The sequence below is a fragment of the Archocentrus centrarchus genome, chromosome 6 (assembly GCF_007364275.1).
Source record: "Archocentrus centrarchus isolate MPI-CPG fArcCen1 chromosome 6, fArcCen1, whole genome shotgun sequence".
In the NCBI taxonomy this organism is placed as follows: domain Eukaryota; kingdom Metazoa; phylum Chordata; class Actinopteri; order Cichliformes; family Cichlidae; genus Archocentrus; species Archocentrus centrarchus.
In genome coordinates this window covers 14,635,391-14,650,435 of record NC_044351.1, presented here as the reverse complement: position 1 = coordinate 14,650,435, position 15,045 = coordinate 14,635,391, and positions in this window count along the sequence as shown.

Below are 15,045 nucleotides of genomic sequence, written 5' to 3'. Positions count from 1 at the left end.
TAAAGAGAACAGTGCACAATGAGCTTAATGATGTCACCCTTTTCTGCAGTCTCTCATCTATTTATCAGAGCTGCATATGTTTTAATATTATAGAATTCAAGCTTTCTAAATGAGGCATCGCATGATCTCACACTTGGTAATTAGTTGCTATACCAAAGAATACCTTTATACGCTCTTCTTTCTTGTCTTTATTTGTGACGTGTCTCATTTTAGCATCAGGGCTAATTTTAAGAGTCTCAGATGTATTTAGAGATATTTGACCCATTTTTTGGTCTATATTTTCCTCCCTCATATTTCAAAACTGAATTGAAAATAAGACAGAATAGGCCCAAAAGAGAGAGAGGAAAAAAATAGCCCACAAATTACAGGACAGCATGTGAGAGGAGAACAGAGTGTAAGTCACCATTCTCAGCCCAGTGCCAGCGCTGATCAATATAATTTCAGCCAACTAATTGTTTTGAAGAGCCTTTTTTGCCTTAGTTCAAAAACGTTGGACTGGTCAGACCTGAATGTTAAAGCCTCTTTTAGTCACTCATCTTGTCCCCTTTAGAGCATAATGAGATATTTATGGTGGTGTTGTAAAAATCAAAACAAAACACTTTAAGGAGCCTTACTTTAATAAGTGGACTGTAAAGATGCTTGTCATATTTTCTAGCTATTATCTCAGTTGATGTGACATTTTTTTCCTATTGTAAACCCTTTTTCTGACTGATATGCATGAGATGTAATGGTGGTGAGTGACTGAGCACCGGGGTATCGACTGCTCACCAAATATTTTAAGTGGGAGTTTTTCTTCCTGTTTCGCTTTTATTCATTTGGGTGACGGAGCAGCAATTAATGTGTTGATAGGATGTTTAAACTCTTAAAAAGTTTATGAACTTATGGCCCTGAACCCCTCTAATATGAGCTCACAGTGTTACTTTCTTTCCTTCTTTCTCTTTGCACTGCCTGCTGTTTGTATGTAGACTTACTTATATTTCTGTCTTTCTACTCACTTTGCAATTCTGAATGCTGATGTATTTCAGAACATCTTTCACTTGAAATGATCTTCTATTGTTATCATAGAAAGAAAATGTTTAATGTGAAACTGTGTATTTTCAGCTGTGGACAAACAATATTTGAGTATGTGTCAAAGTTAAGCCAGAGATCTAGTTCTATACGCTTGCAGGATTTCTGTGTTTGGCTTTGGTGAATCCCAGTTGATTTTATTTTCTGGAGGCATGAATGCGTTTGGATGTGCAGTAAACAGTGGCACAGATTCAAGAGCATAAAACTAGATTTATTTGAGAGTTGGTCTGAAATTACAGTAAGTTTCTGTATAAGTCCGAGTCTTTATTTAGAGGGACCACAAGCCGACAGTAATATAGTTATAGTGTGGTTGCCAGGGTGGCTGAGGATATTTGCTAGAGTGTTAGCATGGTCTTAATCAAGCTGCTTGCTTTTCATGTTTTGTCTGTTATATGCGTGGCTGTGTGTTTGCTTGGGCTCAGGGTGTGTGAACATAAAGCTGCAGTGCATGTGTAAACTAATTTTGCTGAGATGGTTTCCTTTTTTAATTATGCAAGTTATGACTTCCTGCAGCCTACTGGGATATTTGCATATTGGAATCCATGAGATTAAGAGATAGAGAAGGAAACCGTGTGCCCCAGAAACATATTGCACACGCACATTCTCCTCAACTTCCATTTGAGATATCTGGCAAGTGTTTGTTCCTGGTCCACTACTGCCACATATAGAGAAAAACAAAACAAGACAAATCCACACTGAGATGCAGCCAAAAAATTTGGAAGGGGATCTTTTATTTTTTTCTAAAGCGATCTAGATGGGTTGAGTTTACACAGGAAATCTCCAGTCCAAACAAAGGCAGGAAAAACAAACAAACAAACAACTGACCAGAACAAAAGCTGATGGCTGATGGCTGAAGGCAAAGCCGGGACTAGTCAACAGAGAAGCTACCTCTCAACCAGTGTCCATGGCTGCTGGCCATACTCAAAAACTGGTAACCAATATGGGACAAACGATCATTCCAGGGCTCCAAAAGGCACTGGAATGCACTTGAACTTGTAATTGTACACCTTATCACAGACTGACAAACTGAATATCTCTTCTTAAACTAGTAAGTGGCATCCACTTATTAAGCTGCAGCTCCTGAAAGTCACTCAGATCCTGATTGCCTGCCCTGTCCCACTGAAAAGCAACAATCGAGTGTTACAGCGACAATGGTTATTGGAATTCTGGTTGGCTTGTTGATCACATCCTGTTAATACCAGACTATTATAAGTGATACACTGCACTTTTCTAATCAAAGCCTTTTATAGTCTCTAATTTGTCTCCCAAAATAAACTGAAACGATAGAAGGCTCGTTTACTGGCAAACTGTTAATTATGGAATTGCTAGAGTGGAAGTAGTGAAGAACTTCTCATAGAGGTGGCATGATTTCCACTGGACTCCAGTCTAACTATTGTGGGCTTGCTAGTGTTATCATTTGCTAATGTTCTACATGGTGAATAGAAATATAAATAAAAGGTAATTCCAAGCATCTGGAGCACATTAGGATCATTTGACACTTTTGGGATGAAATCATGTATTTTCCAGCAAGCCCTCAAGTGCAGGTTCCTGCCTCTTTGATAATTAGAGATTACATGAAGATAAATCAAATTCAAAATTGTAGCAACACATTGCCTACCAGGTTCTTTAGTTATAGATGTTGCAGCAGATCCTGTGCCTTCACAGCAACCGTCTACACCCTGTGTCCATAATGGTATCGTTTGTGCTGGTGCAAATATCATCACCAAGCTGCAGTCAAAAAAAAAAAAAACCCACAAAAAACAAAACAACAACAACAACAACTTGGGACATCTTTTTTAATCTCAGACCTTATCCACACGTTGACCTGAGACTGGGGCTCTGGACATTTTAGTCGGCTGCTCCCACTTCACAAAAGGCTGCAGGCAGAGTGCCTGTTTGTCTCTGACAACTTTAATCTTATCTTGGAACAAGCTTCCTTTTTTTAGCGACGGTGTATCCTCCCAGCTCTCGTCGCCCACATGCTCTTTCAGGAAACAGCCTTTGTTACTACAGCCTCAAGTCACTAACCAACCTCCATAATGGCACAGGACTACAGTCAGTAGTCACTGATTGCTCTACTTTGTCCTCTGTGACCTCTGCACTTCCTGTTTGTGTCACTAGCATCCCCCGTAAGCCAAATAATTCTTGCTACAATCCAGATAAACTCCATCATTCTAGTTAATGAGTTCAGTGGTCTCACTCTCTTTTACAGATGGGTGCATCTAAGATTTCCTCAGTTTTGGAGGTTTTAAAATCAGACTCCGCTGCATAGTTTCTTGGTTTTCTTCAAATGCCCAAATACACTTCAAATTCTATTTTTAATCATCAGGATTTTAAGAATAGAAAATGTTTATGTAATAAAGCCCAGCCCTTCGCCTGATGTACACAGAACCTCGGTCACTGGTTTATTTGAGGTAAGAGTTACGAAGTACACGTAGATTAGAGTTTTGATCGATAAGGAGGCTTTTAAATACCAAAAGTGTTGAGAAAACAGAGACAAAGTTTCCTTTAATAATAAAAAATCAGGTTTTCTTCTGAAGGATGCTGACTGAGGCAACTTGATAAGCTTGACTGACAGTGGGCACGTTTCCTTTTTTTTTTTTTTGTCCCTTCAGTAGTTTTGCTGCTGTTTAATGTGGACTGTTATGAAAAACACTAAAGCAATTGAAATACTTTAAAGGCGGCAGCTGTTTAACTTGCAGTGCTGTGCAAAAGTCTTGAGTTACCCTTCATTTCTTGATATTTTGTCAGGAAAATGGGTGCAGTGATTTATTGAAACGTACAAACAAACATGTATATACAGTATATGAGGCAAAAACAGAGTCAGTATTTGGTTTGACCACTTTTATTCTTCAAAACAGCCTGAACTCTTTTGGGGAAACTTACTTGTAATTTCTTCAGGAAAAGTTCTCCAGGATTCTTGAAGGACATTCAAAGCTCTTCTTTGGATTTTGGCTGCCTTTTGTTCTGTCCTCTATCGGTCCAGGTTCTGGGGAGGCCGATCCATGACTGACAGTGTTCTATTGTGGGTTTTTTCTTCTATCCAGGTATGCTTTTACTCCATTGGTTGTCTGTTTGGGATCATTGTCATGCTGAGAAATGAAGCCATCCTTGCCAAATCAGATGCTTTCCAGATGGTTTTGAATGGAAGATCAAAATCTGATGGTGCTTTTGTGAGTTCATAATTTCATCAATTTTGGCAAGATCTCCAACACCACTGGCTGAAGTGCAGCCCCAAACCATGACAGAGCCTCCAGTGTGTTTTACAGATGGCTGTAGACAATCACTGCTCGCTTCTCTCCCAACCTCCTCTGTACAAGAAAGTCTGGCTCCTTTGAAGTGAAATATGAAGAACTAAAGGATGACTCAAGACTTTTGCAGAGTACTGTACCTACAAACTAAAATAATATAGCTTCATATTTCACTTTCAGATATAAAACAACCTCTTTTAGAGAAACTGAATAACTATATAACTCTTCCTGCCAAAAAGAAAAAAAAAAAAATCTAACTTTTCCTTGAATCTGGCTATTGAGGTTACAAGAATCAAACACAAAATTCTACTTGTCTTCGTCACTCACAGTGAAAGCTAAATTCAGGAGTTATTCAAACCTGCTATTCCATTTGCATTTAATCATATCTATCTAATATTTACAGTTTCTCATAAACAAATTACCATGGAATAACTGCTAATAAATGAATTTAGCATTGATTTTGAACATCACTGCCTCTGAAAACAGTCAAACTCTACTGCGTTTATAGCAGAGGTGGTGTTTTTGCATCTGTATAACATGGCTTATGGTCTTTGATCAGTTTGTGGGGCTTTAACTGGATTCTTTTGGGAGGCAACGTGCATGCACAGGGTAAAATCTTAAGGACTGCAATAGTTGATGTATCCTGGTCAGAAAGGAATGCTGAGTTGGGAAGAGATTTAGAATTTCAGGTGGGAAAACTAGGGAGCTGGAGGAAAGACAAATACTGTGCCATCCCAGCAAAGAGATTTAAGTTCAAAGCCTGCAGAGGAAAAGGGAGCTCCTCTGTGCATATATGTTTGTGAGGCTGAGTTTCCCTGTTGAATTTTCACACCCCTCTAAATGCTATGGTTAAGGCATAAGTTCTCAGAGGAGCAGACATGATGTTAGCTAGTTTCCATTATCCCCCCCATCTCTGTATCCTACCTCAGTCTTTCAGCCTTATCCAAGACATTGCAATGCTTCTGCTATTAATTCAAAGTAGTGGACTGAATCTCCTTTGGGCATGCTGCATTCCCTGGGCCGGTTTTCTGTCGCCTGTGAGATAGCGCAGAGCACACAACCTGCACTACTATTAAGATTCCTTATGCTACCCAGATAAGGGACATAAGAGGAGCTCTGCTTTCTCTCTGCCTCTGCTTTAATTTAGTCTCCATAATGTCTCCCTTCCTTCCTCTTCCCCTCTGTCTTCACTGAGGATTGCTGATGTACTGGATTTGTTCCATCACACTTTTTGTCTGAATTTTCAGACCTTGTCCAATCTGCACCAGTATACTGGCTCAGGTCTGGTTTCATTGTTGGTGGCTTTATGACACTCTGCTCTTCCAGACTGCACCCATCCTGAGGGATATCTCACCCAGCAGTTATCCTTTTGTTGAAAGAACTTGAGAAGACTGACATTATGCTGGTGGCAGTTGCCATGTATAGATATACTGTATACAGTGCATGTGTGGGATTGCATAATTTCAACTCCCAAAGAGAAAGTAATGAAAATTTCCCACCTTTACACTCCCCAAACAAGCTTGAGAATTTCCATGGTTGAAGGATTTTGGATGGAAGCTATATGCATAAATTATTTTCTTGCTGTATAGAATCTCTTTCCAGCTTTATCCTGTCTTTTCTTGGCAATGGGAGCCATTTGCATAGTGCAGACCCAGTGGATAGTGTCTGTTTCCCTCATAACAGAGGCTGTACATCTTCAACTGCAATCCTCTGCAGCTTTCAGGGGCACTAGGCTGTAATTTAATGTGCACCAGTGGAATTCAGTGCAGGGTTATACTGCTTCACTAAAATACCATCAACAGCTTTGTTCCACCACAAAAAAAATACATTACTAAAATGAGGTCAGCTGCACTTCTAGGTGACACTTTACATATAACACATTACTTTTTACAGACTTGTAAAAAGCCAGATAACCAGATTTACAGCCGTGCTTGTACTATCAGCATTTGCAGGCAACGATTTTTTTTTTTTTTTTTTGTATTTTACTTAAACTTGTGGTACCTTGTTGGCTGTGGAATTTACTCTAAAAGGAAAAAAAACCTCTTTCCATTCCAGGCATTTTCACATTCTTGTAGATCAGTATCCTCAGGATCATCAACCTGGAGTTGTGCCAGTGCAACTCTGTCTGCACCTCTGCAAGATGGCCCGATGAGCCAATGTTTTTTGGGGAGTTGGAGGGGTGGTCTTACAAAGGTAGTCGGAAGGTAGCCTCTCACTGGAATTTGCCCCATTCCCTAAATTCCTTGCTAGGCATCCTGCTTCAGATGAGCATGTTTCAATTGGAGGTGCCGCCCAGTTTTGGGAAACCTAGGCCTCTGGTCTACAGGCCTTTCTGAAATCGATTAAACTCTCTTTTTCTTCCATTCCTCTCCCGCCCTCGTCTTCCAACCATCTGTCCCATGGAAATGTGCCATTAACAGATCTTTATCAGCAGACCCATCCCAGCACAGGCTTGCAGTTTGTCTTTGTTTTATTTAACCAACCAAGTGCTGAGCCAGGATGAGGGATTTGTGTGTACACTTCCTTCTGTAGCTCTGCAGTCCTAATTTGAAACTGGTGTTGCTGTGGTTCTGACAGTCCTTTTTTTTTTTTTTCCTTCCACTCTACGAATGTTCCTGTGGATGATAATAACACGGGTCTGTGCCTGAGGGACAACACTGTGTGGTCGGGGTCAGCCGCAGATGGTTGTGCCTGTGGACGATATAAACAGCGGGAATGTCAAAACAACCCTCAGACAAGTAAGGAGAGGAGGAGCAAAGGAGAGAAAAAGTGGGTAGAAAATATGCCTATGAAACAAGCGCAAAAGACAGATAAAAGTTAAAAAACAGACATTACAGAGAACACAGAGCTAAATATGGATGACATGATGACAGAACTTCCCGCTTGTCCTTGCTGGTCTGATTAAATGGTGATGGAGAATGGAAAGAATGTTGAGCAGAGTATAAAACTCAAGGCTGTGGACAGGAGGTGTTGTCTGTCATCCCCCTGGGCTGGGGACAACCATATTATTTGGGTCTCAGGAGAGGACCAATTCTACCCATCCAAACAGCCCTCACCGGGCTGCTACACTACATTGCCCAGGAAAGCAGGGGTGCCCAGCCTTCTAAAGTCTGAGAGGGACATCGAGAACAAAGTGTTAATCCGTCTCAGCTCTCTACTGGCAGCAGCTACATGACACCATATGTGAAACCAAATGTGTGTGATTTCATTTGTCTTTTTGCCAAAAAATCATTAAACCGTTTATTTTCATATAACTTTCCCACAAATACTCCGCAACAAACAACATCGAACACCAAAATGAACCATAAGAGCTCCTTGAAGAAAAAACATTTTTATGTACAATATTCTAACAAAAAAAAGTAAAGAAAAAAATAAAAACGAATCTGTGTGACAGATAGCTTGGCAAGAAAATCTGCACACAAGTCACAATTATTTGAACAAAAAATAGATTCTGTCTATTGGGGATGGTCACAACTGCTCAAATTCAACTCTAACATGTCTAGTTTTGTTCATAATGCTTAAATGGCTTTCTTTTTGATTGCAGTGAATATGGTGTCCTAGATGTGCTTTTGCTGACCCAGGACTGATGACCATGTGTGATCTGAAAAAACAAAAAAGCCCTGAATAGAGAGGGTGACACATCCCATTGCCCAATCTTTCATTCTCTGTCTCTTCGGCTTGCTTTCTGTTTAATACGCTTTTACGCACACACACACAAGGTGGCATCAAATGCTTGACCTAAAATGTCTCCTCACAAAGACCGTTTGCCTGTCAATCAACACTCTCGTAATTAGGCACAGTGTATCTGTGAGTGTCAGTTAGTTTCATTTGTGCGTCTCTGCTTTCAAGATGATCTGCTTCTCTCAGTTAGAATTTAATGAGGTGGGAACAATAAAAGAAAGCCGGACCATGTGCGGTGCTCCTAATGATCGAGACATTACTGTTGTCACATCACACCATTACCATTTCCACTGTGTGCCTTCTATTGTACACTGTGCTCATTAACAGCGTCACCAGAGAGAATTCACTTCTGTAGCCTGAAATAATCCAACTTTTGAGCGTTTAATTAGCCAAAAATAGGACTTTCCCTTGAGGTGAGCTTGTAAAAACACACACTTGAATCTTTTGTAATTTGGGAAATATTCCAACACCTGTGCCAGGCATGGATTTACTTGAATCTGAAATGCAAAAGAAGCAATCGTTACCTTTGATCGCGTGTGCATTCTTGAGTGTCAAGGTCCCTGTACACCTGCCGCATTTTGATTTTCATATGGAAGGTTTTATTGGATTGCAGGTCGTCAAACACAAACACACACACACACACACACACACACACACACACACACACACACACACACACACACACACACACACACACACACACACACGCACAGAGCATCAGGGGTCACGCTGGCCCATTAACAGTCAGTCTTCTGTGACGTTAAAGACAAACACCATTAGAATATTTATGACTCATTTTCAAAAACGCCCTCAAGTGTGAAAATTTGATGAATGTCTTTTGGTTAAATGACACATGGGCAATCGTGACTCAGAAAGCAGTGATGGATCATGTGAGCATGATGAAATGCATCAGTCGGGTTCTGGTTTTAATTTTCCCCAGCAAATATTGCAGATTTGAAGAAAATGGTTTCTGTGCTTGAGACACGTGCAGATGGTTTACTTTAAATTCTTTATTTATTAATTTTAGAGTAAATGATTTGACTACTAAGCATGTGATAAACTGCAAATGTTTAAAGTTTTACACAGCAGATGAAACGTAACAGTAAGCTTCAAATCCCTGTGTCAGCACACTCTCAATAAGCTAAATCTGAGACTTTACATGCTGTTTTTCAGAATAAATTAAATAAAGTTTTCCCTTTTAAGAAATACAATGTTATGTAAAACTGAATTGTAACTATATAAAACAATGTTTTTAAGGACTGCTTCATATCAGTTCAGATACTTTATTTATTTATGACTGACCCAGAGATAAATCTTATTGTAGTTTTCTGGCAGCGCATTATAGACGTATGGATGTACTCAGTTATCCAAAGCCTGGGGAGCTGTCAGGGGAATAGGCATTGCCACTCTGCTGGTGTAATGTGTGTGTATGTGTCTCTGTCAGCTGCTCCTTTCTCTTGGTCAAGTGCTTATCCATCAATTTAACCCGACACTCCTTCACTGTCTTCCACACGATAAGTGAGGTGACCGTCAGCCTGGAGAAAAAGAGGCTGTCATTGCTCTCTTTAATCCTACTTAAGGCATTTGAGGAACTCAGCTGTAGATTAGACGCACACGCACGCACACACTTTAAGGTGAGGTGATTGTTAGAGTGTAAGAGCTGTGTCCATCATTGCACATATAGTCTGCCATAATTTAAATAGGATACAATCTGAGATAATGCCTGCGAGAAAGAAGAATAAAAGCTCCCAGCAGCTGCACATGGAGGACGCTTGTTTAAGTATTTTCTGCAGGCCCTTCTTCATGAAGACATATTATCCTCTTTTAGCCGTCAGTAAAACTGCAATTGAGTTGGACAATGGGGCTGATCATAAATACAGGGTAAACGAGGAGCATAATTCATTGTCAGCGCATACATATTGTTCTGGGCTATATTATTCAGTGATTTATTCTAGAGAGTGAAAGCAAGCCAAGAGAGGATAACACTAAATAGAAACTTTTGTTCTTATTTTTAAGCGTATCTTTAAAAGTATCATCCTATTTTTATCTGCTTGAAGGGAAAGTACCATTACTGCTCCTGAACAAACATACAGTGACTAGTCTGAAGTCGTACGAAGCAAAACAAAGCTGCCCTTCAACTGTCATTCAAAGGTTCAAAGCTTTAAGGCTGCAATGCTCAATTTGTATAAGAACAATGAGCCCAATGGCTAAGTCGAATGTGAAAGAAATCAGTTAGGGTGATGAAGCCACACAGATTTATCCCCCAAATGGTTTCAGCTTGTCTTTGTGCCAAACCATTGTGTCTTTCAAGCTGAAGAAACTTTTCTGCTCTGGTAAACTTGCTGCTACCAAGCTAGTGCCAAACAGGAGAAGCTGGTGACTACAATGCCACATTGCTTTAATGATGGGCACAGAATATCACGTGGGCATGTCATGAGTTATGGTTTTCTTAACACTGAAATTAGTGATTAAAGAAACCAGCAATGACAGCGAAGGATGGTGTTGCTTGTCATATGAGGGGCATGGTAAAATCATTAGAGGCCTTTCTAGTCAACCAAAAACTGTAATGACTACTAGAGATCAACTATCAGCTACCAAGCGATGCAAATAGCTCCATATTTGGATGTGGATTAAAGCTGATAAAATTAGCAGTTGTGTGTGGGTAATTTGTGAAGGGGTGTAGCTTGGGATGGAAGAGGACGCTTATAGAGAGCACAGGTGTAGGAAGGGTGTGTAATCACGCTTGAAGATTACAGGGTTTTGCTGCTCGCTGAGAATGCTCACAGCTTCAGAACAGCCAAACCAGTCATTGTATCATATGCACAGGTTTTATATGCAAAACAGAAACAAGTTCCATGTATCATTTATCTGGGAACATCATCCAACAGTGGATAATGTCTGGAAAAGAAAAAAAAAAGTCTCTCACTCCCAGCTGATTTTAGACAAGGATGAATTGCTTGCTTGGTTTTTGACAGCAACTTTGTATTTGTAGGATTTCAGTCAGGGGTGTATTTTTAAACTGGTTCTGGAGTATCCTAAAAAATAATTTCATAAGGAATTGTTAATCCTGTAACTTTTGGCAGGTCAGAAACCTTATGCAGAGCTACCCTGTAGATTTGGTCACAGTGAGTTCAAACACTGGTTGTTGAAATTTGAATTCACTGAGTTGTTTTTTTTTTAAAAACCAGCCTTGATGAGTCCAGTCAAGTATCTTGTAAAAAAATTTACCATGTTCTAAATGTGTTTACCTGTTTCATGTCATGTCATTTGACTCTTAGTTTGACCATATTTTGTTAAAAATAGACATGTCATGTTAAAAAAACTTGAAACTAGCAAGGTCAGTGAAGTCATACATTATGTAGGTAAGCATTAAGGTAATTTTCATAGTTACACGGTTGGACTTATTTTTGCAACTGGAGGAATTACTATCCACTGGCCATTTGAACGAATACATAATTAAGGCATATTTAAGGTTATGTAATAACTTCTTCTAAGGATCTTATAATCTAAATAATAGCGAAAGACATAGTTTCTATTTTTGAGGTTGGATCATGAGATTTATCTTTACGACTACTGTCAAATAAAAATCCAACTGGTCTGACATGCTTATGGAAGAGGTAATGTGTCAAAACTGTTATTTTTGGTATGTAATTTTATTCCAATGAAAAAGCATTAGATGTTCAAAGATGTTAAAAATGTTAATTAATGGGACATGATTAGCGTTGTCGTGATACTAGAATTTTAAACTCGATACTTATACCCAGGAATATACTTAAAGGCAAAGAAAAGAGGCAAAATTAAGAGGCTTTTCGTTAAAAAAATAAATAAATAAATAAAGATCAGAACAAAACTGGTTGGTGCAAATATATGCAGTAAACAGCCCTGTTTGTTTCCTGTGCTTCTGGTGATTTGACACCTGATCAAACAGAGTTGTTAAGTCTACCATCAACCAGACACTGTTTCTGTCTAGTTGCTGCTAGACTTTTCTCACCTTCAATCTGGGACAAACCAAATCAGTTTTCAGATACATATAACTGTGTGATCCTCTTAAATTAAAACGGTCTATTAATTTTGCAGAGGGGCAGGACTGATAATATTTGCTGTCTGGCTTCCGCATTAATGTTGATAATGTTTTATTATTAACTACAGCTGCTAGCTGCTACCTTAATGATAACTTAACAGACGGGTGGGTAAATGTTAATAGTTAAACAGCTAATGTTAATGCATGTGCTAGCTAGGCTAACCTTTATGGTAACTGTTTAATAATTCAGTGTTTTTGAAACAGGAGCTGACGTCACAAAGTTCCTCATGAAGACGGATGTCAGTCTTTGTGGTGCTAATGTTCACTTGAAATTTTACATATTACAACTGTAAACTAAACATTTTACACAGTTTTACGCTGTTTATATCATCCACAGGGACAACCATCTGAACATGATATTTATTCACTTCATGCCAACACATGATATTGACGCAAAATTGTCTAAAGAAAAAAAAACACACTAACCCTTAGAAGGATACTTTTGAGCTTGCCGTTGCTAAACTCTACATAAAAGCTTCAATTCATGAACCTCCCCTCGGGGCAGTCTAACCCTGGTGAACCTTACAGTAAGGCATCAGAGGAAAACGAGACGTGCTGTTTCAGTCTGTTATTATGGTGACACCACAGTTCAATGCCAGACAGATGTCACTGTTAATGAGACAAGCAGTGATGAGTGGATTGAAGCAGCATCATGAATGACCTAACGAGACATGAATCACTCTGTAGACTGTTCACTGTTCTTTCTTATAGGCAGCTATCTGACAGGCTCCTATGCCTGTGTCAGCAGTATTATGGGCTGGTAGGACAGAGGAGTGTCTGTTTAAGTGAGTTTGAACAAAAGACAATAAGGTGGATGCCACAGTGCATGTACAATAGAGGTGACTGAGTGTGAACTGAATACATCAGTGTTTACTGTCATTAATAAAGGCTGTCTAATAAGATCCCCCAAACCATAGTGGGAATAAAAAAACAAAACAAAAAATTCACCAGTTGTAGCTTTCGAGTATGACAAAAAAATAAAAAATGTTGTTTTTTATTATTTTAAGATTAATGTGGTTTTTGCTGACCTGATTACTTCACGATATCCCTCGTTGTTCATTAAGCAAAAAGCATAGATTATATAGTGTCATAAGGCTAAAATGGAGTCACTTAGAGAGTCTGCACAGATTAATGTAGGGTTCCTGCACTGAGGATTTACACCCTTTTGCTTGAACACAAACCACAGCTGAAACAACTCAAAGCGGTCCAAACCCTCAAGCAGTCAGTACCACTTTGAGAGAGTAGCATGAATCATATGAAACCTTCTCCTTAAGCAGTTCTTCAAGAACTGAAGATCAAAACATCGCAGTGGAGTCATCTTTGTAGGAAATCATAATAAGCAGAATAATATGTTATCCCGCTGTCTTTGTTGTGAGGAGGGAGGGATCCAGCAGCTCGACCAGTGATGCTTGAATCAGTCTGATCTCTGTCAGAACTCTGTCCACCAGCTGTGTCCAAACAGCCCACGCCCTCTGCTTGTGTCTTTGAGCAGACACAAGCTGAGGGTGGTGTTGGGAGGAGGGTGAGAGTGTGGGTCATCTGAGGGTGTATCAAAAGCTCTCACTCTCCATGCTACAGTAACTTCTGCTTTTGACATGTGGGGGCCCTGAACCCATCTATCCACTCCCTGACAGCTCAGCTGCTGCAGATCGGGAAAAGTAGAGAAAAAAAATGGTGTTAGCTTGCTGCTTTAAAACCTAATCTGAAACTTTTTTATCTACAGAAATACATTTTTAATACTAATACTGTGATTTTTAAAAAGAAATTGGAGCAAAGGTATCATTGAGTTTTGCACTTTCAGTAGCAGTAAAATGTTTTAGTTTTAGTACAAAACGACATATCTTTAGTGAGACATCACCATAAAATACTGGAAAATGGTATTACAGGACTTGTCATCTAAATTATTGTTAAAAAAAAACCAAAAAAAAAAACCTGGCTTTAGTACAGAGATACAAGCAAACTTATGATGCTCTTAGTTTGGAGAGGAGAGCAGTAATAAAAGCCTTCCTCAGTGGCGAGCTGGCTTGTCTACATTTTCTTTCTCCTTCACATAAATCCGCTCTCAAACAGAGTCAGACGATAGACGGCAAGAAATGCCTTGTTGAAATAAAAAAAGATGTTGTACTGCAGATGGTGCATCTTAATGGAGGTGAGATCAGCGAGCTGTGATAAGGGATTCTGTCTACTTTTAGGAGACAGAACAGGCAATCCCTGCTCTGGGAGATGTGCAACATCTGCAGCCAGACATTAATAGATGACTCCGAGTATCACGCTGACAAATTGAATGCCAGAGATGAGTAATGGTAAGATACGTGTTAAAGAGATTGTTGTTCAATTGTTCCAAATGCACTGGGGAATCTTAATGCTAAGCTAGCATGGCTGTAGCTTTTTCCTTTAATTCTCCTGCTAGTACCGCTACCAGCATAACTTTTTCCAAAACACATAGAGCCGTGTCTCAGACTATGGCCAGATATTTTGATTTGCTAAACGACCATGTAGTACATACTCCCTGTGCTTGTGCAATAGCTGAACCTACATGGTGGCTTTGCCTCTCAACTGCATTTGACAGGAATCTCTCAATGGCTTTGTGAACTATGTAAACACAGAAACCAGTGGCTGGTCAAATTTTACTCTGAATCCAATCCCTCCTCACTGTGAGATCTTGGGGACATGGTATTAATAACTACAAAGAAGCATAGGTCTGGACTCAATTGCCTAAATGACCACAATACACTTTCACTTGACTGCGTTCTGAGATTAATTCTGTGTTCTCCAATACCTTTCCCCCCTGACTGGCCATGTTGCAGCTAAAAACATAGCAAGGGACTGAGTCATATGGTTTCACTTTGAGGACTATACTTTCCTACGTGCACTCTGTGAAGCTCCTGTTTCCATTTTCGTAGGTGTGGCCTTCTATTTAGGTCACAACAGAACTCAGAGGAGAGGAATTCCCTGTGCATCCGT